Here is a 25,940-nt window from a genome sequence, read left to right on the forward strand (position 1 = left end):
AGACTCAAGGAAAAAAAACAAAACAAAACAAGATTTAGCTATGAAGTGAGGAAAAACTGTGACTGAAATTTCCTCTGGACACTAAGACTTGAAAGACAAATTACACAGTAACTCTGAAGCCAAATAATAAACTATATTCCCTTGCTGACCTCAGCTTCTCAAATTCATCTCTCAGCATAAACAACTTCAGGAAAAGCCACTTGTCCAATAGGAGTCTATGCTTACTAAATCAGCATCTGCCCTTGTGCCCATTGCTTCCTTTTTGGTAAATTGAGGAACAAAACACTTTGGAAAAGGCACTTTGCTGGAAGATGAAGTTGCCTGGAAAAGGCAATGGAAGTTTGTTCTCCACACTTGAGATGTGCAAACTGCTCTGCAGTTCATAAATGTAGCACATTAATTTCCTGCCCTTCCTGGTGTCAGGCTCTTTCCTAGCTCATCTACATGACCCCATGGCTGCAGACTCTGTAAAGGCAAAAACTATCATTTAGGAAGTGGGGTTTGCCCTCTAAAGGAAGAAAGGGTTGATTTCATAACTTTAGTGTCTCCCACTATTTGGTTTGTTGGGCATATGAAGACAGCTGGAAAACACTGATGTAGCTGTGCAAAAGATGGCATGAGAATGCTAAAAATTGCCAAAATATATGGTTAACTCTTCAGAGAATTTTCTTTATTCTTCCTCTCCATTCTCCCTAAAGGCTAAAAAAAAATATTTTCAATTTTTTTTTTCAAAATGTGCAATATTTAATTAACTGTTATTCTGAAAAAAAAGAAAAAAAAGTCAGCTATGTACTTCATGACAAAAAAGGGGCACTGAAATCAGGGAATGTTCAGCAGACTTTTTCAGCCCAGAAGAAAACTTTAATAAGCAGGAAAAATTGTTTTTCATCAGAATAGGAAGCAAACATTGAAATTCTGAGCTATATGGTTTAAAAATATTCTGAAGATGTTTTCAAATAAGAAAACAAAAAATATCAACATTGCCTACCAAAATAAAGGTGTCCAATATGTCAAAGTAACACTTTTCATTTTGAATTAACATTTCAATATAAAAAACACTTCCTATTGAGATGCTGCCTTTTTACTCCAAAGAGCTCTCAATTGAAAAATCTAATAAAAATTCATAATATTCCTTTAGAAAAAATTTAGTTCAGCCTGACCTTTGGTCTCTGAGGAAACTTGTTTTATTCTGAAACCCTCAGCTAATGTTAGGTAGGATACAGCAAACCACATATTCAGCTTGCTTTAGTGTTTGTGTAAATGGGGTTTTCTTCCTTCCTTACAGCATTCTGATTTCCTTAGTATTTGGAAATCAGCATGTGAAAAAGGAGTTTTATTCAGGTGTTCTGTGAAACTTCTGCTATTTTTATTTCATTTGTCACAAACTAAATCAAGCTTTATTATAAGCAAAATATCTATGGTTTGCTGTTCTTAACACAAGCTGTTATAAAGTTTCTAAAAAGGAAAAAGGGAACAGAATCTCCAGATGATAAATACAAGTAGTGCCTAGTGGAAAAAGTCCGGGGGGGGGGGTGGAGGGAAGAGGAAATAGCTGTGAAAACACTTTTTGAACAAATAGCTGTGCTTTAACTTTGTATTGCAAGGTTGCCTGGATACACTGGAAGAACAGGCATCCTTCTATATATATATTAGATGGTTTAATGTTTACTGCTGAAACTTGGAATGTAACTCCAAGTACTATTTACAAATGTTTGGGATGAAGTAGTTCCAGAAAACCAAACAAAGAGAGGAGGGAGGGAAATTAACCCAAACTTGCTGTTTCTGTTTTCATCATCATGTTGCTATGTATAATCTGAAATTGCAGGTAGTAGTTTATGTAACAGACCTGGAGGAAAGGGGAAGGCTGCAGGAGCTGTTGTGGAGCTGGACCAGTGCAAGGAAAGATCCATGGCAGGAGAACCTGAGGGAGGAGAGTGACAGAGAGCATTCAGGTGATGCAAGGGAGAGAGGGGCTTGTGTAGGAAGGCTCCTGGTCTGGGTTTGTGGTGTTTGTGAAGCACACACTGCCCTCCCTGGGACTGAGCCTCCTGTCTGCTCCTGCCTGGCCACTCCCTCTATCCCCAGCACCAGCAGTGTGATGAGTCCTGTTTGTCACATGTCACCTGCCCTCCCTTTGTGCTCCTTTGGGGATGGACTGTGTGGGCCATGCAAGAGTTATGTGCATATAATGTGTATCTGTATAATCCTCAGGGCTTAGGGCTGTGCAAGTTCCTGAAAGAGTTATGTTTTGCATCAGCAAGTGGGAGATTTGTCAGCCTTTAGTTCCTGGGAGGTTTTATCTCCATTTCTGGTTCCAGAGAGTGCTCATGCTCTGCAGTGTGAAAAGGATACATACCCCATTGATCCAGAAAGTAGATTATACAATTTTTGAAGGCAGAAGGGAATAGTACTGAAATTTAGATCTAGGGCACTGTTCTTCTTTTTTTTTCTTTTAATGGATGCATTGAATCTCTTTAGTTATGTTCTGCTGTGATTGTATCTAACCATAGAGTAGGGAGGCATTTCTGAGAGGAGAAACTCTTTGATCTTGGCATCACTTAATGTTTCATTTAATCTGATTTTATTGAGTGATCTTCCTTGATCTGAAAAGAAACATGTTCTTCCTTCTTGCTCCAAATTTGCATTTGAATTGAGATTCTGTTAAATACACTTTAAAAATCCCCAAAAACTCCAGGGTGATGTGGGAGTGTTACAAAGGTTTGTGCTGTATGTCACAGCCATGTGTGATTTCCCAGTGGACAGAACTGTGAAGAGTAATTCCTCATGCTCTGAAACCACAGATCCCTACCACCTCACCCATGATGAGTCACCATGTGCTTTCTTCCTTTAGTGGTTGATGGCATGTGATAAAATATTCTAATTCTGCCCAGGATGGGGCAATGATGCATCTTCACTGACTATTTCATTGTAGTTTTTTGTAAACCTTTGGGAAATGCTATTTCAGGAGCCCCTAAGAGCCAGACTTTACAGTCTCTTTGCAAGACTCAGTCAACACATTTCATGATCATATTTTGATTCTGCCAGTCATTTCTGTGATGCTGGGACATATCTTTGTACCTCTCTGCCTTGAAGAGTTAGCAAGTGCTGTCAAACACATTCAGTGCAGAGACAGCTCATTTCACCTGTCCCCACTTGGTTGTGATACACATTGGGATCTGAACATTATCCTCATAGTGAGGCATCCTTGGTGCCAGGAGAAATTCAGAGTGAATTTGTGCATGGGCCATGAGTTTTATTTGGATTCAGCCCCCTTGTGTTTTCTGGGGAGGAGTTTGCTTTTGGCCTAGTTATGAGGACTGCTCATGGATTAAGGGGTTGCTCGATACCAGCCTGTGAAATAAAACCCATTAAAGGTCTGACACAGACCCTCAAACTGATCTCTGGATCATGCAGTTTCCATTGCTGCCTCCAACTCCCTGCCTGTTTTGTGTGTAAAATGAAAGGCTTCATTTTTCAAATGCTCAAAAATGTTTTTCGTCCCTCCTTAGTCTAGAGAAATTGGTGAAAGCCAGTGAAAGCCAAGTATGTGAGCTGTTAACCTCTGATGGGAAAGCACATGCTGTAAAAAGTGGCTCTTATCAGTGCTTTTTCTGGGAGAGCAGAACATCTCTTCTTGGGTTTTATGTCTCGCCTACTTCCCCCCAGCCTATCTGAGCCTGCCCACGCTGCAGGCTGAGCCTCGTGGGGAGGTGCTCAGGATGTCTGCTCACAGTGGCAGGGAGTTTGCTGTGCCCTCATTTACCCTGCACAGCTTTCTGCAGATGGCTGTGCCCAAGGACCCTGGAGGGCTCAGAGCTCCCAAGCCAGGCAGCTCAGCACAGAGCATCCCTCAGAGCTGTGGTGTGGTAACCTCTCAGCTGGGCACAGCTCTGTTGGCAGACACCTACAAGGCAGGTGAAATTACCCTGACAGAATCTGCCTTTAATGGTTGCCCTTACAATGGAAAATGTGGGGAGAGAAAGGGATGGTTTTAGCAGATCAATACTGAGTGTGGCTTTGCTGTCATCAGAGGGATGTTAGCAGCTGCCATGGAATAATGTCCTTCTGATGGGTATGTGTTTTACATCTGGTATCTTCACTGATATGCCTCTGGTAATGAACTGTTTCTTTTTATTTTCATTTCTATGTGGATGTTTGTGGCATGTGCTGTCCCAGCACTAAAAAAGACTATCAAATTAAAAAATACATCACAGAAAGCATTGAAGGGTGTTTATTCATTCACAGAGGCATTGGAACACTGTGGTTGGATTTATTGTGCCATAACTCAGTCTTTGGATGAAGGAATTTTGGACACTGGCAGCACAGGTTTAAAAGGCTGCAAGCAAGAAAAGAGTGAGCAGTAGGAGGTAGAGTAAGGCTCCTGTTCAATGCTTGGGGAATTACTTCAGTTATATTTTGCTCTTCAGATGAATTGTTTGCTCTGATCTGAACAGCTTTTTACCCTTCACTGTATCAGCTGAAATGTTTGACTGCCTCAAAGTTTGTATCACCTTATGAGCAAGTTCACCTAAAGAAAACATCAGCCTTAGCCAAGTCAGTGCAAAAGGGAAAAGAGGGGGGAAGAAATGAAGAGAACAGAACAGGAATGTGTTTGGGGGAGCTCAGGAAAGTGTTCTGTGTGTAAGCCAGTGAATCTTAAACAATATTAACTTCTTAGCAACAATGGTTCTGTTTTGTTTAACTAACAAAGGATATTGTAAGCAGATATGTGCATCTCAGGCAGATAAGGTTTGTGTTGGACAGTTCTTTTATTGGTCCAACATTTGGTAATTCACTCAAATTTAGCTATGGAACAAGAATTATGCATATTTGCTTCTGAGGCAGAGGTTAGACATAAGGCTCCCAGTAATTTTCCAGTTCCTTGCTAAATTTAAATCTTAATAGAATGGGGCCCAGCCTGTCATCTTTATGTTTTCATGCCAATCCCAATAGAGTAGGGAAGCAAAAGGGCAGAATTTAACTGTCTCTTCCTCTCAATAGAAGAGTAGCACTTTTGTGTTTGCATTTCTTTTCCGTCCAAGATCTCAAAGCACGTGAATATTCTCTTTATGTCAGTGGAAAGCCAAGGCATGGAGCAATTCAGGCACTATTCAGCCCATGATGTCAAAGCACAAGCTGGTGCATTGCAGTCCACATAATGAATTATAGGAACACATCCTCTGTGGAGTCCTGCATTTAAGTCCTATAACATCCTATAAAGAAGAATAAACTGAAGGAAAAGCTGTTGAGTGATTGTCTCCTTGTTTCACAGAAGGCCAGTGGCAAGGCTGGGAACAGACCATGGGAATCCTGCATTCCATCCCCATGTCAAATTGCTGCATGTGCCTCTCCTCCTTTGAGCAATCATTTCTCTTGCTAAGGTAACTTCTTTCAAAGTAGTTGAATTTTCAGCTGTCAAGTGTAGGCCAAATTTATTTCATCTTGATGGATGAGGACTCAGTTCTACCTCACTAAACTGTGTCACAGCTGCCCCACTTCACTCCAAGCCACTGGGTTTTGTAGGATTAGAGGCCAAACATCTTCTCTTGCTGTTTTCTCTGTCTCATAATTCAGGCAGGAAAGTTGGATAAAACAGGCCAGGTTCTTGTTGCCAATGAAAACTTCTTCTATCAAAAAGAAAGAAAAAAGCCATTTCTCTGTGCTCACCAGCTCAAATAAGGAATGGAATTAATTCCTTAGTAATCAGGGAAATTAAATAAAGCGAGGAGACAGAACATAAGGGTGTAAATTTAGTTATTGAAGCACTGCATTAAATTCCTGGATTAGGCACACAAGGAGAGTATGCCTTTCTTGGGAAAACGCCTTTTAGCTTGTCAGTCTTAGTGCTGAGAATTCTCTAAATGAAGAATTTCTTTGATGTCTGTGTGGATGTAAATGCCATGTATGCAGATTTTCCTGAGTCACACCTGGAACAAGCCCAAAATTTCCAAAGCTGAGCTGAAATGGCCAGCCTTTCTCTTAGTTTCTTCTCCCAACCCTTTAAAATTGCTGTCATCCCATAATCCCAGCACAGATTTCCATGAAATGTTATGTCCCAGCTTGTCTGAGAGGGCTGGGCCGTGCTTGGACCTTTAACATGATGCTGGTTTTATTTTCTGATGACACTGAAGCCAATGGACTGGAGAAAGTTGGAAGATGTTTGACTGACCTACTCCAGTTCCCGAGCTGCTGACAAAGCCCCCAGGTGGGTTCTGGACATTTTTTCTGTTTGTTTGCCTACATATAAATGGTTTATATTAACTTGTCTCAGGGGTTTAATGAGGATTAGTTAATATTTGCAAGGTATTCATGGATATGCAGCATGTGAGGCATTGAGAGCCAGTTCCTTCCTCTTCAGCTTGTGTGACCTGATAAAGGATGATGGGTTTCCTCTCTAATCTACATCTTGTAACACAGAAACCTTCTTCTGTTTGCCTTCCTCTGTCTGCAGCTCTTGGACAGGAACAACAAAGCTTGAACTCTATTCTTCACAATGATTTGCTCTTTCAGAAGGCAGGGGAAAGGGGAAGTCTGTGCAGAAGAAAGTGTGTGATTCTGCATAGGACTTGAGCAGAAAGTTGCCCTACAAAAGAAAACAGAACTTACAAAAATGTGGACTTCTAAGCATAATTATAAGCTCAGGCCTCCATAGCCTCTGCTTAGTGTTAAGTTAGAGACTTCTACCTTGGAGCTGAAGGATTTGTTTGAAAGCTTGGTTGCTTTTCCACACGTATCAAATTATCTGTTATTACCACTGCCTGTAAATCTGTTTGCTTTCTAGTACCTTTATTTTGATAATCTCATTGAAGATACCTGCCAGGGAAAATAGATTTCAATAGGCTTTTTTATTTCCTCATCCACTGTGAGTTCAGCATTGAAGAGTGAATTTGCTCCCCAGTCAACTTCTGGCCTGGTATTGTAAAGGTTCTTGCTGGTCTGTGCAATTCTTTGTATGTAAAATACATTTCTTTTAATTAAATTTCTACTACCTTTTATAAGCCAGGGCCTGATTTAATGCCCTTTTTCTGGGACAACTGTGGTCAGGCCAGTCTCATGAGGCTTCCACCTCCCCTTGGCATGACCTCAGTTTTACATTGCTCTCTGTGCTAATGCTTTTCAGAGCTTCCCAAAATCATTAACCTCGTTAAAAACCTATTGGTGATGACCTAGGGCAAGTTAGGCACCACTGAATGTGGAGGATGGTACTCTAGCCTGGTGAAAGGTCATTTAATTTTGCCTTCTGAAAGTATATGGGAAGGCTGGAATGGGGAGAGAGATTTTTGCTGATGTGAACTCAGAATGGGGGAGGAATTTTGGTGCAGAGGAGCAATGGCAGATGTCACAAGTGTCTGAGGTGTGCAGATGCAAGAGAATCATCACCAGTGGCAGAACTGATGCTGACTTTGTTGGACCAGGGTTTGTTTCAGTCTGCTGTCTCCAGCCACTCAATGCTGTTGACTTTCCAAAAAAAGTAAACAAAATATTAATATGACTGGTCCTGGCAATTATGGCCCTTCTGGGGCCAGGTGAGTGTGGTCCATTTCAAAGCATCACCTATGCAAATGATCCCAAAGAAGCCATACAGTAACATCTTTAGTTCTTCAGCAAAAGTCACCATTCCTCAAATTTATCAGCTGTAATTAAAAGGGGCATTTACCCCTCTTTCATTATGAAGAGTTAAACATCAGAGTTAAGAGAAGAACATTGTTAATAAAGAAAGAGAGAGGGTTTTTCAATAGATTTTGTTATTTTAGTTAAGTTAGATACTCTGACAAGTTATACTGGGGGCTTTTTTTGTCAAAGAGCAGTGGGAGCAAGCAACCACAGTCATTTTACAGTTTGTCAGCTGCAGTGGTTATGGCTCAGTGTAACAGGATCAGACAATCCAAAAGGTCCTTTCAGCCCTGTTTTCCTAAAGCATGTATTGACTAACAAACGTAAAGGGCAAGGGAACTCTGCAGGGTGGAGGCAGGGTTAATTACAGTTCATAACCCAGCATGTGAATTATGATAGGTATGCCAGATCTTGGCTGGTGTAAACTGACAGACTTTGGTGCAGCTGCAGTGGTCTAGTCCAGCTGAGGATTTATCCTTTGGTGCTTAAAAATTTAGCTATTTTATGGACAAAAGAATACAAAAATGTTTTATTTCTATTGCCCTTTACCCCATTCCTGATTTACATCAGCCATCACACTTCCCTGGAGAACTTATTTTAGGTGAGCAGATCTCTCAACTTCACCATTTCTGCACAGTCACCCTGGATTCTCCTTTATTTCAGTTTGACTCATTCTTTTTCCTAGCTGAGCCCCCCAAAGCTTTTGCAAATTCCTCCCTTCCATGGTAGTTTTCCTAGCAGGTTCTTGCCAATCTTTTTATTCTTCTCCATCCATTTGACTGTGCCATTCATATTTATTCACCTTTGGTTTCCCTCTTACACTCTGGCTTTTATGGATGCAGCTGTAGCCTGTAGCAACCTGGGAGTGAATTGAATATAGAAATGTGTTCTGCCTCTGATGGAGGAAACTTCCCTAATCATAAGTTGTTTTCCTAAATCCATATTTTACTTCAAGCTTTGATCTGATTTACTTTCTACAATCCATTTAACATCAAAATTTTGCAGTGATTCTGTTGTGAAAGTGTTTTTCATGTTATTTCTCTTTACCCATTTCTGTTTGCATTCTGACAGATTTTTCCGTTTATGAATTCCTTTTGAACTGCATTTTCCCTGCCTTCCCTGGCATTTGCAGCACCTCCTGATTTAGATGCAATATCTGAATTTAATTAGTATGCTCTCTGCCCTCACTCAGATCACTAAATCTGTCCACCAGGGGCAAAGGAAAAAGATGAGCCTGGAGCAATGTTTGCCATTGCAGAGGATCAGTGAATGGCAATAAGCATGAACAGAGGAATTGTTAATATCAATACACCACTTTCCTGGGGAGAGAGTTGATGGGTTCTAAAGTCAGGCAAAATGATACATGAATGTTTAGTCTCAGGTGGCATCTTTTGCAGATAAATTTGAATTAAACTGCAATAAATTCATGGCCCTGCTTGTTAAAGCTGTCAGCAAAGAGTGTGAGGAGCTCAGCCAAGATGTAACATGAGAATGGATTAGCATCTCACAATCTTCCTGGGATAAGGCAAATTCTAATCTAGCTGCATTCCTGGGATGGAAGTAGGACATCTGAATGACAGAATGCAGTTTGTCATCAACACACAAGTCTTGATTAAAGATAACTCAGAGGTTCTGGAGAAGCACAAATGAATGCACCAAAAACCCCCTGAGTGAGAATGACAGAAGCAATGGAACCTAAAAGATTCTTAGCTGGAATTTGTCATATATTTTGGTCTTTTAGGCTCTGGCTAGAGCAGTGCCAATGCTAGGAGATCAGTGCTTTGATCCAATTCCATGACAATCAATAGATTGCAAGGGCATATTTTATATGTTCAACAAATCATCAGGTGCCATTTGGAGATGGATTGCTTTGTCCCTTCTATCTATCCATATGTGCTTGCATATGTTCCATTATTTGTGTTCTCCCCAGATAGATCAATAGATCTATTGATCCACAGAATAGACTAATTTTTCCTTCCCATCATTGTCATAATCTGAAAGCTGACTGATGACTGTATTACTTTGTTTTGCTTGCAACTTCTTTGACTTCACCCCAGTATTAAAACAAAGGTTAATCCAAACTCACCCATTTTTCACCTGGAAGTTTGTGCATGTATGTTGTGAGTGAAGACACACTGACAGATAACCTCACACCTCCTGATGTGTTACCTCAGCTGCAGCAGAAAGGCTCAGATGTCCATAGAATGTACAAGTCCAAGGCACAGGGAAATACTGACAGTATGCACATTGTGGTCTTGTCTTTTTGATACAGATCAGATAGTGAGTGAAAACATGAAGTCATATGAGAAAAACACCAGTGTTCCAGTTTTTGCAGCCACCAGGCTCCTTCACAGCAGCATCTATACACCAAAGTTTTGTATACCAAAATTACTCTTGGTTTGGGAGCTTCAAATCTCTGTGGGTTCTTTGCATCTGTTCTGGCCAAATGCAGATGGTGAGGCAGCAATCCCATGGTCCTGGGTCAGCAGAGGGGAAGAATGGCTTGCTGTCTTGGGTGGGGGAGAGGAATGGTGGCACCTTGGAAGACCCAGGGGCTGGCTGAGGGAGCAGTTAGAGGCATTATTCAAGGTATAGCAGAAAAGATGCAATCAGGCTCCCTTGTTCAGTGGGCATGACTGAGGACTGCTTTCTGTGCTTCTAGAAGGCAGTAGTTAAGAAAGCCACTGTGGCCTATTGGATGTTCAAATGGGGGAAGCAAAGGATTTTTTATTCTGTGGTTGTGTCAAGGGAAGGATTTGGCAGCAGACAGGCATGCTGGAAAATTGTAAAGTGCTGGAGACAAAGCTATACTGACAACATAGAGTGAGTTGAAGGAAACTTTCCTTTAGGCTCACTGAAAAAAAAATAGAAAATAAGTTTGACAGTTATGTCTCTATTTGTTTCTTTCTAAAATGGACTGATTTTTCCTCCAGAAATTCTGCAAAAGATGTAGGCACAAGTAACAGACATTTCAATTGCAAATTTGGAGGGCAATATGTCTACCTTGTGATTCTTATTCTAGAACCAGTGCCACAAAATTCCCACTTGCAGAAACATTTTATGTTTTTAGCACATCTTCTTTCAAAACTTACCATTGGAGAAAACTTCCCAGGCTGGAAGTTCAGTTTTCAGCACAACAGAGGAGTGGAGTAATAGCTTAAAGCATGATGTGTGTAGACAAGAAGGAACAAGTTGGAGGCTCTCCACCTGCCTGTTGTTAACTGACACTTGAACAAAACCAAACCACAAACAACATCTAGAGACTTGCATCCTGCTACATTACTTTTTTATGTCCTCCCTAGAGTTTGGAGAAGCTGCACCTGACCTTTGTATGCACTGACTCTAGTTGTGCCAAGCAAGCAGTTCAGCAGCAAACTAAGTGGAAATAATTATTTTAATTAGTGTAATTGGATTACACTGAAGTGTTTTTGGGGACTGCTGTTCTGCTTCAGATGTTGTTCAAACTGTCCTGGCTGTACATAATTTCTAAATCAACACATTACATAGGGGTTTAGGCAGAGAAAAGGGAATTGGCCAGAAAAAGGCCTGATTTATTTCAGATTTGATATTTGATAACACAAGGAACGTAGGGTGGATTGCATTAGGTTTTAACTAGGACAGCAGATTTTTTTGTAAGCTGTCATCATGTGCACCTTATTTTCACAGGAAGTCATGAGGTTATAGGTATTTTTTTAACCTTTGTTTCGTGCTTGTCATCAACAGCTGAAATCCCATTACCATCCACTGTGAACAGAAAAAACAAGAAAAAAAACTCTGTGTTCCACAGGCCTTACTTCTAATGGGAGCAGGTCATCACTCAGCTACCCAAAGCACTGAAGGCCCTCAGTCAGTATAAATTAGAGAGAAATAGTGGAGATCAGACTGAGAAATGCCCAAAACTTGGGTATCATTGGCTATATAGTTGCATCTCAAAAGGTATTTGACTGCAGCTGATTACATCTTTCAATTAGTTGAGGAAATGATGAGCAAATCATCTGCATTATTTCCCTCACAGCAGCTTTTTTTGAGGCCTTCCATAACCTTATGTACTTGACAGCATATTTTAGCACTAGCACATGGTATGGCTGTTTCTTCTCCTGAGAGAAGCTGTGATTCTCACTAAGGAAACCCCTTGAATGCAATAAATCATTTACTGGAACAAGGTCCATTACATTTCAACAGATCACGATTTGGTACTTGGAGTTGGTGGCTGAGATCAGACAAGGGAAGGAAATTCAAGTTCCAAATTTCAGCCTTGGTTTCATTACTGGGCCTCTGCCTGTGTGTGTTGTGCAGGCTAAGACTGAATTGGACTTTCATGTAGACTGTTCTTTCATTCCTGTAGATCCTCTAAATGAGATTAAAAGGGATGACAGAGCAAATACCTCCTGCCCTCAGTGAGATCATAGCAGGTTTCTTGAACACCACCTGAAAGTCAGATTATGATGGTCAGAGTAAATGTTTGGTGAAGATAAGTAACTGGATGATAAAAACTAAATGCCTGTGGGTTATCCAAGGAAACTGAAAGGGAAAACAGGCTGGGAGAAATTGTAAAAATAGTTTATTCACATGAACATCCAGTATTATATTAAACATGCTAAGTTTGGGATATACTAGAGCTTCTCTTTTTATTACATCCTTAACAGTCAAGTGAACATGGTTTTAGAAGAGCGGAATGTTTTAAGCAAACATTGCTGACCTAGATTTTCAAAATGGGTGAGCTTGAGGACACTGTCTTCATTTTATGCCTCATTAACTTTGCCTGTTCTTCAGAGTTTCCATGGAAACTACCTTTTTGGTGACAGATAGAAACTTTTGATGGGTCAAGTAAGTAAAAGGTAACAAGAGGTATTAGGGCAGAGAATGTGTTACAGAGTCCTAATGGCAGAAGGCAGTGAATGAACTTTGAACATAAACAAAGGGATGATAGTGGAAGACCATAAATGTCAGTGCATTGACAGTGAGGATGATTCAAAGTTACTATGGGATGTGAAAGTACAAACTTAACAGAGCATGACCTTGTTCTGATAGTTAATGAAGTTAAGCTGGGCTCAGGATAGAATAACAGAGATCAGTCCGACTTTGTCATTATGGATGAATAAGCACGGCTCCAACCCAAAATTTCAAACATGATGGTGCTGAGAGAGTCTTCAAAGAGCACCAAGCCTGATGCAGCTTTGTGCTGAAGGCTCTGTGGTAAGAACACCTGTGGTAAAAACACACTTCTGCCCTACAGATGTATTGCACCCAACCCATTTCTGTACATCCTGCACTGTCCCTGTCATTCTGGGAAGGTGCCATTAATGCAACTACAGGAGTGTAGGACAGATTGAACTATTCTTCTTGGCTGGTATTTTAATTATAGGTTGGTGTTTTCTAGGGACTTCAGAAAATGTAGTCAGCAGCTTAGCTATGGACTTATCTGCACAAGTGTGCTTTGTGACTGCAATTCAGCTATTAGTAATCTCTGGTGCCTGTAAGGAAGAGGCACAATAAAAATAAATGTTTATCCTGGGTATGGGGTGAGGATCAACAGTCAAAAGATTCATTGTCAAGTTGAATGTGTCTTTATCTTGATTAAGAAATACTTTCCTACAGTAAGCCCACCCATCCTTACCATTTCAGATAAAATGTTTCCATTCTGCTTTGAGAAAACTTCAAATTTGCATGCATTACTTCTAGTTTCACATCTGACAAATGTGATATCATAGTTTGTAAGTCAAAAGTGATAAAAAGTGTTTAGATTCTTGTCACAACATAAGCTTTCAGCAGAACCTGACTAAAAAATATGCAGACAATTGGACATTAGAAAATGGAGCGCTGTAGGTGTGATTCTGGCTCTAGTTTTGTGGGATTCTGGATGATTTATCTGATACTTTTCTCAAGCCTGTGTTTTCCATTCTCTAAAGTAAAATGATGATATCTATTTTTTTGTAAGTATCTCTTCTAAGGTCTAGGAGTTGGAAGGTCTGCATATGTACTGGGGAGATATATGTCTGTTATTGTCCAAACAATAGTATCAGCTACAAGTGCTTTTATTGCCTGAGTACAAAATTCCTCATAGACAGAGCTGAATTGGACTCCTGAATTGGAGAGTGGGACAGGGTGATGGAGCTTCTCTTTCTCTTCCTTTTTGCTTGCAGGTTTAAGTTGTGATCATGTAGTTGGTACATTGGAGATACAGAGTGGAAGTGAGTCTGGCACGGCAGCCAGTCTTGAACACAAGCATCTATTCCATTAGGCACAGTTGGTATGAAGACTCAGTGCTTATCAAGTTGAATTAAAAATCTGGATTGCAAATTTGACAAGCTTCAGAACAGAATCCTAGAGTTTAAAATAATGCTAGCCCCTTGCCCTGTCATTGCACTCTGTTGGGAGCCAGCAAAAAAATGAGATGAATTGTGATGAGATGAGGCTTTAATGGGATGATGGTGAGGCTCTGACTGGAACCCTTGGCTGGAATTATGGACCATCTCCAGTTCCAGGCAGCTCTTCCAAAACAAAGACCCCAAACATGGAGACTAATGTGCAGCAAGTCAGCTTGTTCCTTGGGCTTCATTTGTGAGATGATGTTAATTGCTGGGAGCATCTCTGTGAGTTCACCCAGTGCCTTTTCACAGGTGTTGATGGTGAACTGAGCTAGAGCTGAGGAATCCTGCCTGGTTTGCCTGGCTTGTGTGTGTGTTTGTGTATATATATCTATATATCTATATCTATATCTATATCTATATCTATATCTATATCTATATATATATATATATATAGATATATATATATGAGTCCACCTTACATGTGAAGTGACATGTGGAGAGGGTGAACCTGCTTTAGGGAGAGGTTTCTTGCAGCCATGGACAATTTGACTGGCATAACACTTCAAGGGTTTTCCCCTTGCCTGTTCTTGGACTAGTGTGGACAGGTCATTTCAGGAGACTCCTATTTGTCTTTGAAGTTCCAAAAGATCATGAAAGCACTGAGCAAAACAGACATAAAGTAAAATAGCATGCATTTGTTTAACATGGTGAATGAAATATGTAGAACTGCAGTTACCTGGACAGCAAGGCTTCTTTCAGTTCTTATTTTCATAACTATATGGGCATGGTAATTTGTAAAACCTCAGTTGCCGTATGCAGCCTCAAGCATCAAATTCTGCTCTCAATCCCATCTCTAATTAAAATAAAGTTACGTGCTGATATGTTAAAAACGTTGCTGAAGCTGCTCAAGGGGTGCAGCAATGTGCCTGGATGCAAACCAAGATCTGGACACACGAAGGCATGACAAAGGGGATTGCTGGGTCAGGAGTGCTACAGATGGCTCAGTGTAGCAGTAATCTCTCAGTGGCTGGGTTGCCACATGTTTCTCTAATGTTTTGAATCCAAAGAAATCTCTGAACTTTTCTCTTGCATGAGCACAGTCTCAGCTTGACCACAAGCCCCTTGGCCTCCCCTGGCTGCTGGTCCTTCACCTTCAGCATTCTGCCCATTGTGGCATAAGACACATATTTCCAAGGAATATTCCTCCTTCACAGGGGTGGGGAACTGCTTGTTGCTCTGATTTCTTGGTAACTGGGCTTTTATGTACCCAAGGATTGTGAAACAGAGGCTGGAACATGCCTTTTTCTCAGAGCTCCTCTGGTTTCAGTTGTCACAGCTATAAGCAGAAGGGATCCTGCAACACATGCCCTCTCAAATCCTAGGGAATAGTGGGATCTTTCAAGAGCAGGAATTGGTTAGTCCCAACTTTGCCACTTCACCAGCAATGCAAATATCTGTTACCCAATGGCTATTTAGGAAGAAACCTGTCATGATAATGACTGAATATCCAAAACAACATCTTATGACCAGATATTATGAAATCATCAGATTAAACACAGAAAAAATAGCAGAAGTTGCTGGGGAAGATTCCTCCTTTGCTTTCATGTGACTATCTAATCTATCCTGAGTTGCCAAGTTTGAAAGGATGTTAGTGTCTGAGCTCAGGATATCAGTATTATAGCACCTCTCTGTATTTGCTAGCATGAGAACAGTAAGGAAAGCATGTACCAGAAGGAGATTGATGCTGGTAAAGTAATTCATTGTTATGGCTCTTTAGAGACAGAATTCATTCTAATGATCTTGTCTAAATTTTCAGAAGATTAAATCTAGGAAACCTTTAGGATCTAGATATGGGTTTTTATTGTTACTTGTTCTGAGAAACAAATACCTTTTCTTCGTGAGAGCTGCCTGACTTCATCACATCTGACAAGGAAAGAGGGTACCTGACCTTCTTGGTAAGGCACCTAAAGCAGAGATTATCCTTCCTTATCCTCAATATTTGCCCTATAAATCGTCCTGTGGCAGTCAGACACATGCCCTGGCTTTGGAAGCAGAGTGCCCTGGAGGCACACTTCCCTGGGGTGGCCCTGGGAGGCACTGTGTGCCTGTGCCAGCTGACTGACAGGCACCACGGGGTTAAAATCCTTCCTCTGCTTCCCCTTCTTTCCAGAGATTAGTAAGCAACTTGCTGAGCTTTACCACAAATAACCTGCTACCGTCACTAGGTCTGGCTGCAGGTGCTGCTGCCAGGTCAGGAGCAGGGCAGAAGCCTGCCCTTTGCTCCTGTGCCATGGGGAAGAGGGAAGGGTTCTGTGCCCTCAGCCAAGATCCAGGTGCCACGGGTGGGGAGGGAGGCAGTGCCAGATTTCTCCAATCATCCCTTGCCTGGGTGGAGAGTCCAAGCTGCAACTGAGCAGTCGCAGCCACCCCAGACAATATCCTCCTTCCTGAAGCTCTCACAAAGAGTGATTAGTTCCATGATAAGGACAGAGAACGGGTTGCAAGTGAGCAGTAGCTTTGTGGAGGGGTTAACTGTGTGCCTGTGACCTTTGCATGGCCCAGTGCAGCTCATGGTCTCCAGCTGCCACAGACACATGAGCCCCAAGACCCCACTGATATTGGGGTAAGACAGGGGCTCCTGAGATCTGCAAACCTTTGCACTTGGTGTTACAATTCCCTGGAAGTGCACTGTAACTTGCTTTGCTTTCTGAGGCTGTGGTGGGTTTAGAGTAGAATTGTTTTCTTCTGCCACCATCACCAACCACCCTTGGTGTCCAGCATGGATGGGAGGTGGGGAACAGGCAACAGGAAGCAAATGTGTGACCACAGTCTAATGAGTAATCATCAGGGTGATATCATCATATTGATATTGATAATTAAGATTATGAAAATAGGCAAATTTGTTTTCTTAAAAGGTATTTCAATCACTAGAGAGTTTAGCTTGACACATTTAGTTTCTTTTGAGTTAGTGTTTTTCCTTATTGTAGAAATGTCCTGACAAAACATGTGTTCTCATATTTATGTGAATATTATGCAAATGTCCTCTCCTAAACTCCCTTTCGTGTCTGGAAATTGACCCTGTCCTGATGGAGCAGAAAGTCCCATTCTGCAGAGCCAAGGAACACAGTTTTATTATAAGTTTATGTAACTTGAAATACGAAAGGGCCCTAAAATTTGCAGTGTGGAAAACTTCACAACATTATAAACCACCCAGGCTTCAACACAGAGAACAATTTATCCATGTCATATGACTCCACAGAGCCAGGAAACAATGCACATCTCTTCAGCCTTTCATGAACTTATTGGTCAATGTGATGAGTTTCTAAAGAAATAAAATATCCCATCATCACCCAGGAAGAGGTATTTTAGACCAGATGTAAGACACAAACTTAATCAGAATTTACCAACTTCTCTCTGCAAGTAGAGTTGTCTGGTAGGGAAGAGGTTTCCTTACAGAACAGTTCCACCTAAGTTCAGCTGAAGTCTGTACAATCTTAAAACATCCAAGTTGTCCTCTTCAAAATCCAGCTGACAGCCTGCAGTTGAAGTATAAGCTTTCAAGGGCAGAGGGAATTCCTTTATCTCTGTGAAGTAATCACCATGTGCCCTGAAGCATGAGGTAATCTTACTAGGCTACTCAATTTTTATTAAGGTCCAGTGAGTTAATTGTATCAAATTCCACTGTTTTCTTTCTGAGGAATTTATTGAACAATTTCACCAAAGTCTGCTAAAATCTACCTAGCTCAATGGGCAATGGTAATTGTAATCAATTCCTCTCAGTTGTACCTGTTGAATGTATTTTGCAGATTGTCTCAACATGCAAGGTATCATAAAGTCCACTTCTGCAAGGCCAGCTGAGGTTTTCATTATTGGGAAGAAAACAGAAAGTATAGGAACTCTGGAAAAAATGAGAAATGCATTTTATGCTTTCATCTGGGACCAACAGATGAGTTTGAGATCAAGGTCTCACCTTTTCAAGTAACCACAACATACAACTTAAGTGGCAATATTATTTACAGAGAATAAATGCCACCCTCTAAGTATTTGCAAGATAAAAGCAGAGGCCTAAGAAAGGTGAATTCTTCTAGTAGTGCAGAGCAAGTGAAAGGGATCCCAGGACTCTGATGTATTTGTCCAAGTCACCAATTCAGTCAATCCTAATACAGCACTTTGCTATCTCTGTTTTCCACGGCATAGTTCAGCCACTTCCTGCTGAGCAAGCCTTGGAGACCCTCTGTGTGAACACTGTGGGCTCAAAAACAGGCATCCTACAAGGTCACAGTGGCTGTGAGAAGCCACCTCCTGTGTAGCCCCTTGATTCACCCCCTCCGTGGATGCCAGAGGACAGGTTGTGTCCCTCAGGAGAGCAGATCTACCCATCCTTGTCCATCTCCTCAAACTAAACCAGCAGGAAGGGGAATGTGAGGCTCCTTGAGAGGCATTGCCAGGGATCAGGGAGCAGAGCCTGAGCTCTCAGTGTGAGCTGACTGCTGCTCAAACCCCAGCACAGCTTCAGATCAGCTCGATGTGCGTGCGCTGGCAAAGCATCATGGATGCTTAGGCAACTGTTATCAGATCTCTGTTTATAAATACAAGATTTTGAATTTGGCTTGAGTGCTTAAGCTTGCTAGCAGGCAGGCTTCCCCCCCAACAAAAGCACAATAACAACCAGAACGAACAATCACTGTTTCACCTCTCCCACATTAGCTATTAATAATGTTAATTTACTTCCTTTGAGAGATACCATATGGTCCCCTTCCTGATCCCTCTACAGGCCTAAGAAAAAACTAAGGAAATTAGAGAGACTCCATAACACTGATGGCCACATCCAATGTCTTATCAGGCTTCCTGTTGTTGGGAGTATTGTTTTCCTTTAAAGATTAATATTTACAATGGTTACTTAGTTATCTTAGTTCATTTGATGACCATTAAAGATTCCAGCCCTGAATGCGATGAATGAACCTCCTTTTATTTGTCCTAGGTGACTTATTTGTCTTGTGCCTCGTCTGGCTGAAAATCAAGGAAAATAATTATTGGGTTGGGCTTTTACTGCAATTTCATATGAGGGCTCAAAGTGCATGTTTCTGTTTGTTTTAGAGTGGGAGCCCCTACCTGCTGTTTCTGCTGATGTATGCATATTTAAGAATATATATTTTCTGATTAGAAGCAAGGTTAAAATAGCTATTTTCACCTATTTTTCTTAAGCTGCATATCTGGCTTGAGTACTCCTTGGGGGAAAAAAAGAGGATGTTTCACATTTCATCCACAACTGGATGTATAGCAGACATAAAGGGTCACCAAAGAGGTCTTTGATGGGACAGAAAAGGCAGCATGTGGCTGTGCAGAGGCTAAAGGAACAATAACCCAATTCAGAGTCTGTCCATAGTTTTTCCCTGTGCATCAGCTGAAGTTTAAGGGATTTCTCAGCAAGGGCTAAAGACACCAGTCCTTTTTCCCCTGTATTTTTTAATAAAAGCCCCAAAGGCAAAGCAGGGAGCAGTTGCTCAGTGTGGACACCAGAGGGGATCTCAATCCAGCTATCTGCTTCCAGAGCTACAGAGGCATTCCTAGGCATGAGGGATTTTAAGCCACCTTGAGCTGTCTCTGTTCCTGCTAAAGAGGAGCACAAAAATGCCCTTGTGCTCACAGGGGGACTAGACCCAGCCCAGCTCTCTGAAGAACACCACCAGAGGAAAACATGGTCCATACTATGAGTTTGTTGGGTTCTAACTTTGTGCCATGTGTAGCATTTGCTGCAGGGATGACCATGGGCTTGGGCATGCCCTGGTTTTCCCCTCAGCTGGACTAGACGAACACCTTGCCTTCCCTGGAAGGGGAAGCTCTACCAGCTCATCCTCAGCTGCCCTTAAAATGGATTCATTTCCATCTTTGTTGTGGGGCAATCCCCCATGCTGGCTGCCTCTCCATGATCCTCCCCGCCCAGCCCATCGTGTTTTGTGGACCCCCCAGGCCAGGATGCAGGCAGCTCTGTCATGACTGTGATAATCGTTTCTGCCAGCAGGAGCCGGGTCTCAGCATGGCTGGCTCCTAGAGAAAGGATCAATTTCTAACCCATGACACTCCCAAGGCCCTCTTCTTTTTCTCCACCTTCCCCCTACCCAGTCCCTGCTCCCCATCCCAACTGGTGAATATGGGACAGACCATCCCAGCATTTGCAGGGGGAGGCTGTTTTGTGGTTTCCTTGCAGAATGCTGTCTCATCCTGAAACTGCATATTTGATGCACTTTTATATTGGACTCATTTGCAAAATGACAGATGTTTCTGATATGATAAGAAACGTGGCCCAGCGGCGCTGCAGAGCTGCTCGTGTTCCTCACCTGAATCACAAATGAGATAATGCTTCCTTATCTGTTAAAAAACACAAGCAACTGCACATATAAATAACACGTCACCAAGTGCCAGCTGTTTGTGCCAATGACATTTTTCTTAAATGAACAGCTCCCCCCGTCATCTGCTTTCCCCCTTGCAGAAAATCTGGAGCTCTTTTGCAAGCGCAGCAGAAAAGATGTTTTTTTTCTTTTTAAGCTGAAGTTACTTTAAATAATTCCATATGAGCAAAAACCAGCTTTTATGACTCAGACTTGGGCTTTTTTTTTTTTTTTTTTTTTTTTTTTTTTGGTACTTCCTTGTGCTTTTTCTGCATCTCTCTCTGAACAGAAGAAAGAAGGTATCAATGCTACTTTCTGTCTCTTGGCAAATCATTCTTGCAGACCTTACTGGCTTTCCATTATTTCAGGGTTTCTCTTACGAATGGTATGGAAGAAAGTTACTTTGCATTTAAATTTTTTTTTTCTGATTTTTAAAATGTGAAAGAGAATAGTAAATCACTTTTCTTAAGGTTTGTAAAAGGTTTTTTGATACCTTGAATTTAGATTGACGGTAAAACCACCTCTAGAATCCCTGACATAGAAACAAGCAGCCTGCTCACTCAGTAACCTTTACTATAAATACTTGCAGACAACAGAACTTAAAAATCCTACTAGGTGAAGTTGCTCTGGTAATTGATCTGCTCAATGTTTTATTAGGATAAAACTGAGAAACACTTTTCAGTATTTTGCCAGCTCAGGCAGGAATGTATTTCTTTTACAAATGACCTTCTGGGAGAACTTGACTGAACTGAATCTGGGGACATGATTCATTGGCAGCCTGCTGGTGACAGCCTTGTTTCTATTGTTCTAAAACTCTGGTTTCACATTTCTCCTGTTAGATAAGCTGCAAACATTAACTACACAGTGAGCTACAAATAAAGTGTGATGTAAGAATTAAGCCCATTATCTGATTGGCAGTGCAGGGCCACTCTTCCAGGTTAAGGGTTTGAGCAGAAGTTTTGTTGGGGTTTTTTTTTGGTTTTTTTTTAAAGCAAAACTTTGGCTTCTTGCATTACTGAAAGCATTGTCCTCCCAAAAGATAAAATATTCCTTTGGAAGCTGCAGTGTGTATATATAGTGTGAGCTATAAATAGTCTGGAGCTAGTTCTGCACAGTACCAGTGTGCAGAGATATTAAGGACAGATTCTGATTTTTATGGCTACATTTGGGCCACTGAGAAAAGCCAGTCTGAAATGGTGTCTTTTAAATTTTATTCAGTATGTTTAGAGTCACACCAAAATAAGAATCTGGCTGGGGCTTTTGTTTCTGTTTGAAGGAATAAAGGAGTTTTGGTGGCCTTAGTTTAATCTTCATTTGAGTTGGAGATTACATATCAATTTCTGGTATTTTTATTTAGGACTAATACCAAATGAATTGACTCTTAAATGAGAGTGGATTATTGATGATGATTGTGCTATCTGAAAAATAGGTCTATATACTCCCACAGCTCAGCTGCTGAGGGGATGTGCATGAGGACTGAGAAATGGTTGCTATTCAGCTCCTTCTGATGTTAGGATGACTTTCAGCAATTGAATGATTGATGATAATGTTGATATTCATGCAGGCTATTTGACTGCCAGGATAAAGACCACAGTGCCTGATTAGTCTCTTTTCCTTCAGGCATATGGTGGTTACAGGCTGACACTGGAACCAAATTCTCTGGCTGAAGCAGAATCTTCCCTGCTGCAGTGGGGTGGAGGCTGTGGGCAAGGGGACAAGAAGAAAAGTACCAGTTTATAATGGACTATTGACCATGTGTTATCTCTTCTGCTGTAAAATCTTAACAGGACAAAGCATAATAATGTTATTAAAGCATATGAGCCACGGTCAATGCCAGGGTATTGACCTTACTTAGCAAATTTGTGATAAATATTATGGATCTCATGTTTCCACAAGGACTTTTACAGCAGCTTCTGATCATGTTAAAACTCGCTACCCTCTGTTGCATCCTTTCTCAGATTTGGGCAGCAAGGAGAAAGGCTGCTTGTGCTGTTTGCTTGTGCCTTTTAGCATCTGTGCAGTTTTGGGGCATCATTCTGGGCTCCTAAATCTTCCTCTCATTTCATCAGGCACACCTGAGGGAATGAGTCAGGCCACCCAGAGCTGCCTGGAGGAGGAGGCTGCCAGGCCTGGGTGGTACATGATGGGCCCCCATGGAGCACTTTGGGGTTCAGTCCTGTGGCAATTTGCTGTGCAGTGGAATGCAGGATTCAGCGGAGCAGCTTTCATTCATACCAGTGAATTCCTGGTGACTTGTGGAGTGTTTGTTGAGGTCTGTGGTGATCTTATGCATCATAATTGAAGTTGTTCTTTTCAAGGATGATCCATTCTTGTAATATTTAATGCATCAGACTTCCTGGTCAGCTTTACCAGCCAGTGTATTTAACAGACTTCTCAATCACTTCCCTCCTGCTTGCACTTATCCTCCTGCATGCTGTCCTGGCTACTCTCAGAGGCTGTAGAAAGGGGGCAGGAGAGACAAGAACAACCTCTTTAGTGTATTCCTTTCAGCTCATGGCTCACTGCACAGGGACCCTGTAAATGGGCCATGCTGAAGTGCACTGCAGGCAGGGCCCATTGCAGACCCTGGAAACATCTCAGAGCTGCCTTCAGTGCTCCAGTGCATGCCACAAAAAACAAAGGGCTTGCAAGGACCCCAAAATCACTCCATCCCTCTAAAACTGCTGTGCCTCCTTCTGTCCATGTGCACTTGGGACAGCTGGGAACAGTGCATCTTTCCACAGAACCACTGATGTTCCCAGGCCAGTGACTCATAAATATGAAAATTAGCCAAGCCCAAGGACTAAAACCACACCAGTGCAGCTCACTTAAATCCCACTGCTGTGAGCTCCTTCCACACCTGAGGGAAGTCCCCACTGCTCTGAGCCCACCCAACCATGTCTGCCATCCTCTTGAGCTCAGCTCTGGCTGTACCTGTCCCTGTCTGTATGGTCAAACCACTCTGTTACTCCTTCTGCAGAGATGCATTTCTTGATACAACAGGAATATAATCAGATATAATCCCAGCCTTCCTTTTCAATTCTGCACCCTCATGTGGTAAATGTCTCTTGTGTCATTCTACTGACCTTTTATATTGGTCACTCTTCTTGTTAGCAATAACCCTAGTGTTCAAACTTACAGGTGAGCACCTTTTACTCCTTAGTCTCAGCTCTGCTGCTGACTGTGGAAACATCTCCCCCTGTCTTCAAGTGGTTCTAGGTAAAGAAGGGAGTTTGTGACAGACAGCTCTGTTATTTATCTAGGCTGCTCTGAGTATTTTCCCAAAGAATTTGTGAAATACTCTCTGAATGATCAAAGGCATAAGCATATGACTCCAGGTCACTGGAGTGTGAGCTATTTAGAAAGCACTAAAAAAAGCAAATCTGAAAGACTATCTGGCACTAGAAAGCACTTAATTTAGAGAAGTGTCCATGTCATGAGTCAATGTCTTGTCATAAGGCAATATTGCAGCATTCCTCAGGGCTAGCACAGGTCCCAGTTTTGTGTGTGCCACATGGATAGTGCCACACTGAATGGAAATGTGTTCACATACAGTTCAAATACCCTTGGCCTGCAGGTTTTTTTTTTTTTCTTTTTTTTTCTCCCATCTGTTTGACCCCTGCATCACTGGGCTGTCTGGTTGATTCATATAGTCTTGTGCACTATCAGTTTCAGCTTCCCTGATCTTGTTTTGGCATCTGTGCCTTTCAGCATCTTTGAAGAAAGCTATTGTAACTCCATGAGCCTCCACGTTTGTAGAATCATTGCCATTTCACAGATGCAGATAAAATGTTTCTATCTTTGGGACTGAAGATTTGGTGTCTCAGATGAAATTGTTTTATCATCATGTAATAGAGTTAAGCTTCTTATTTTTAGAATTGGTGGAGTAAGGCTTGTTGCTCTCATGGCAATACCTGCTTGCACTTATTTTCCATGTTTCCTGCTAGGCTGGTTTAGGGAATAATATTCTAATGAAGGGCAAGAAGAAATAAACTGTGGAGAATTAGTCCCTTTGCACTCTTTTTATTTTGAAGTGTTCATCTCCTTTCAAGGACTATGTAGATTTTACAGTTTCACAAACCAAGACCTTGTCTAGATCCTTTCCTTTGACAGATAGAGGATCACACAAAACCCCCTATGAATGTTCTGACAGTCATTATCACTCAGAATTACAAATTACTCATTACAAACTTTTAGTGAATTTCCTTGTTGCTTTGTAGGATTATTTTACCAACTATTTTTTCCCCTCAACAGTTTATATGTTTATGGGCACACATTCAGAACTGATAAATGAGTAACATGAGCAAACATGATTATCTTTCCTGTGATAAATTGAGCAGAGTGAGTTCCTTAGCATCATTTTGTGTACAGTCCTTGACACTGGGAGCCTTACCAAGATGTGCCAGCCCAACTCTCCTCATTCAGCTCCCTGGAAAGGCTGTCAGAGTGGCCAGCAGAGTTCACTTTAGACTTTCTCTGCATCCCTTGCTCTGCAGCTGTTATGTGATTAGCAGGCAAAGTTTGTCTTTCTTCAAAAGCACTTTCATCTTTTGAAAACCATCCCAAGAAACACCCCCTTCCCTAGATTATGAATGTTTAGGGTAGGTCTTCTGGTCCCCTAAGGTGTAAAACATATATATTGATGATACCTGCTGGAGTCTTGTCTGTGTTGGCAGTGGTAGGAGAGACCTGTGGACCTCCAATGACATGAAACACTGTAGTTATATGTGTCCTTCAAAGCCAGGATGGAGATGCAGTGGAACTCCACTCCTTTGCCATTTGACATCCACTTTTAAAAAAAAATATTTTCCTTTGGTTTCTTTGGATCAGCAAGACTGGCCAAAATATTAATATTAGCTGAATGGTCTTGTTATCCCAAAGAGAAGAATTTTTCTCAGTGATGGGAGTTTCTCTCTTAAAAGGGCCCCTTGTATTTTCTGGGATGTTTTACAAATGCTGCACCTGTACATGAGGGCTGCATCCAGATATGAAATATGCATTTCAAAGTGTGCTTCCATACACCCCTGAAACAAGAGCCTCTGTGCATTTGATAAATCAAATGGGAGTCTGATCTGATTAGACAAATATCATGAGCTACAATGGTTGTGTTCTAATTAGTTTTTCAGCTATGAACCTTTGATAGCCGCCCTTTTCTTCAAAAGGATGTTTTATCTCCTTTTCTGGTCAAAATATTTTTAGTTGTCAACCTGTTTACTAAGTTCCATCTAGTCCATGCATATTACCAATCCTTCTCTAATGAACACTAACAAGATGAATAAGATTATTCTAATTTTGGTATCTCTTTTACATTTAACAGTACAGGTTTTCCTTGATGTAAAACACTATTCATGAAGACACATTTTCTAAGCATGAGGTTGGATTCATTTTTGCAGATTTCAGATCAGTGCAGTGCTCTATCCTCTCTGGCAAAAATTTTAATTCCCTTCTAGCTGAAGCAAGTCCAAATACGTAAATTTAAAAAGAAGAAAAAAGCAAAATCCAACCACAACCAGACAACTGCCCACAAAGCTTGAAAGTTCTGTCCATCTGAGCCCCCTGGCTGGAATTGGAGATGTCACAGGCAGAGATATTTCAGGTATGCTCAACTGAGTAGCAATAACTACAC

General features: G+C 41.4%; 2 long non-coding RNA genes across 2 annotated transcripts in view; both read left to right on the top strand.

The window, feature by feature from the left end:
* Positions 1-4,269: 4,269 nt before the first annotated feature.
* On the top strand, positions 4,270-7,007 carry LOC306807508. The gene is made up of 3 exons (XR_013775736.1): positions 4,270-5,381; positions 6,132-6,205; positions 6,452-7,007. It is a non-coding gene; the product is annotated as an uncharacterized lncRNA (long non-coding RNA).
* A 7,389-nt stretch (positions 7,008-14,396) lies between these two features.
* LOC306807504 overlaps positions 14,397-25,940 on the top strand; it is a 34,019-nt gene continuing 22,475 nt past the window's right edge. Inside the window, exon 1 of the long non-coding RNA XR_013775732.1 lies at positions 14,397-15,880. This is a non-coding gene — a long non-coding RNA (uncharacterized lncRNA). The remainder of the gene's footprint in view (positions 15,881-25,940) is intronic.

Source organism: Erithacus rubecula (genome assembly GCF_903797595.1).
Source record: "Erithacus rubecula genome assembly, chromosome: 13".
Lineage (NCBI taxonomy): Eukaryota > Metazoa > Chordata > Aves > Passeriformes > Muscicapidae > Erithacus > Erithacus rubecula.